We start from the raw sequence: 2,819 nt of genomic DNA, 5'->3' as shown, positions 1-2,819 counted from the left end.
GTTATTGCTGTAGTTAGGCTTTTTATCATCTTGCGATTACCCCATCTAAAACAGCACTGCCTTTTGCTGAGTGCCTAGTTTGTGAAGAAATCTGTTGGCTATCAGATCCAGAAATAACGGTGCCGTGCCATTTTTAGGAGCGTTTGTTCTCAGATTTATTTTGGGGATGTTAAAGTCTCCCATATGGCACTATTCTTGGGCTGTATTTCTTTTGTCTAATACACCGCTGATCACTGCTGTGTTGGCCCGGCGACACCGTAGCAAACACCTTGCCCCATCCCACAAAGCCAAGGTGGCAAGTGTCCCACGCAGATTTCTGCGCTATCCACGTTGTCCCTTCTTGTTCCTTTACATGGGTCCTGAGCTGAGCCTCTGGCTGCCGCCACAATACGATTCATCCTTCTTTATGTCACCATGCGCCCAATAAATAGGGTCTGTCTAACAAGCCGCAGCAGGGCTGGCATGGTGAGGCACAGAGAATGGTGGTGGTGCCAGAGAGATTGGCCTTGAATGGGGAGGGATCACAGTGCTGCAACGCTTGCTGGAGCCCAGGTCAGCCGGAGAGCTCTGGTGGGCATCAAACCTCCTCCCCACATGATGGAGAACCATAAATCCTCCCTGGCACATCAAGCCCCCGGAGACACCACTGTTTCTCAAGGGTGGCCCAGCCGTGGATTTGCTGGGATTTGGGAGCAGGGAACGCTACGGCTGAGAGGCTTCAGCTTTCACCGCCTCCATCCCCACCAGCATGGGCTGGCCTGGAGGTTCCTGCACCTCCCGAGCAGGGCAGGGGGCTCTTGGTGACCCTCCTAGTAGCACTCCTGGAGCTGAAGGGCTGTGGGACCATCCACCCGGTGCCCCCCTGCCCTGGGACCAGGGTCCGGGCCCCCCCTGCCAGAAATGAGAAGTGTCCACCCGCCCAGGTGGGCGCACGCAGCAGTCTTTAGCTCCCTCTAACGTCTACGGCCCGAAAGAAGCCTCTGAAAGCTGAACAGGACTGAGCAGGGACCGGGCAGGCATCCAGATATCACGTTTGTGGGTAAAAAGTGTGACGCTGACATGCATGGAAGCAGCTCGGCCAGCAAGAGGGTGTGAGTGCGCGATGTGCCGAGCAAATGGCGTGGAAGACAAAAGGATGTTGTGTTTTTAAAAGAGAATAAGTCTGTATTTAATGCTCGGTTATTACTAACATAAGAAAGATTTCACAGGAAAAAGAACTGTTCCTACTCATTCCTGCATGCACAGACCGGATGCCAAAAGGGACTCTTAGGACGGCCAGCTCTGAACCCCAGCATAGCTGTGGCTACAGGAGCTTCCCAAACTTGTCCTCCTGAAGGGTAACACAGCCTTAAAAAATGCAGCAGAAACCTGCCAGCAGGTAAGGCAGCAGAAACAGGTATTTGATAACATGATACAAAACCAGGTCAGAAGCTCTCGATCAAAATCAGTGGTGTAACACCACTGCTGCCATGTGCCACGTCAGCGTCTGGCCATAGCGGTTAATCGGTGAGATCCCCGAGCCATACGAGGGTCTGGAGGCTTTGAATCAATACAGATAGCACATCTTTGTGTATCACAGAAACCGTAACACAAAGGCACAGAAAACAGAAAGGGCAGACGGGACATCTCCTTGCTGAATCAAGGACTACACGTTTGCTCCCAAACGCACCTCCAAGAGCTAAACACAGATGAGGGGACAGATAACAGCGAAAGGGGGAATGTAATTACCCCATGAAGAATAAATCACTTTAACAGTTCAGTTACTGAGATCACAGCAAGGCACTGGCACAGCCTCTTAATTAACCTTCTGCTTTTCAGGCTCGTCCTGCCCGTCCCCCCCCGCCATTTTCCACCTCACGCTGGATGGTGAGATGGCCATCGGTGGGGACCCACTGGCCAGTGCCTTTCCGCTGAGCGGATCTCACAGGATCTCCGTCACAGCAGGGCACGATCAGGTGAGGGATCAGGCCAGCGCGGATCTGCCTGTCCCCGAGGAGAGCTGCGGCTCCCTGCTATGCGCAGGGTAACACCCATAGTGCTCTCGGTAAGGTGGTGCTCCAGGCCCAGTGTCAGCAATGGTGGCCTGTTGGCCTGAGCTAATTATTCTGAGGAATTGCTGGGTGACACAGATCAGGGTGTCCTGGGGATGGCCGAGGCTTTAGAGGAAAAGCTGCTTTGTCAGAGCGGGAAGGGAGCGACCCTTGTCCCCTCCACATCCTCCCGTCCCCCGACCCTACCTTCAGCCCCCGACGGCTCCTCTCCCTGGCCCAAACCTCCCTCGCTCCTCAGCCCCCAGCACCAACACCCTTCGTCACCACAACCCTCACTCTCCCCTCCATTAATTGCTCCCCCCCGCCCCTCATCCCCCCGAGAATGACCCCCCTCATGGGATGGCCCCTTCACCCGCCAAAACTGCCCCTCAGGGATCGCTCCCCTTGCCCCCCTCCCAAATTGCTCCTTAGGGGATCGCCCCATCATCCCCCAAACTGCTCTTCAGGGATCGCCCCCTCGTCCCCCAAATTGCTCTTCAGAGATCGCTCCTCATCCTCCTCAGGGATCACCGCCTCAGGGATAGCCCCCTCTGCGATCCCTCACACTGCCCCTCAGGAATCGCCCCTTCATCCCCCCAGCCGCCCCTCGGGGATCGCCCCCTCATCCTCCTCAGAGATGTCCCCTCTTTCCCCTCGGGGGTCGCCCCCTCACCCCGCTCAGGGATGGCCCCGCTCCCCTCACGGCCCCGCACCCCGGCCCCGCCCGCCCGCCGCCCCACGCCTTCTCCCCGCCCCGCCGCCGCCGCTCCCCCCTTGGCCCGGCCGGCG

This window comes from Chroicocephalus ridibundus, chromosome 22 (genome assembly GCF_963924245.1).
Source record: "Chroicocephalus ridibundus chromosome 22, bChrRid1.1, whole genome shotgun sequence".
NCBI classification, from domain to species: domain Eukaryota; kingdom Metazoa; phylum Chordata; class Aves; order Charadriiformes; family Laridae; genus Chroicocephalus; species Chroicocephalus ridibundus.
This window is presented reverse-complemented; position numbering follows the sequence as displayed.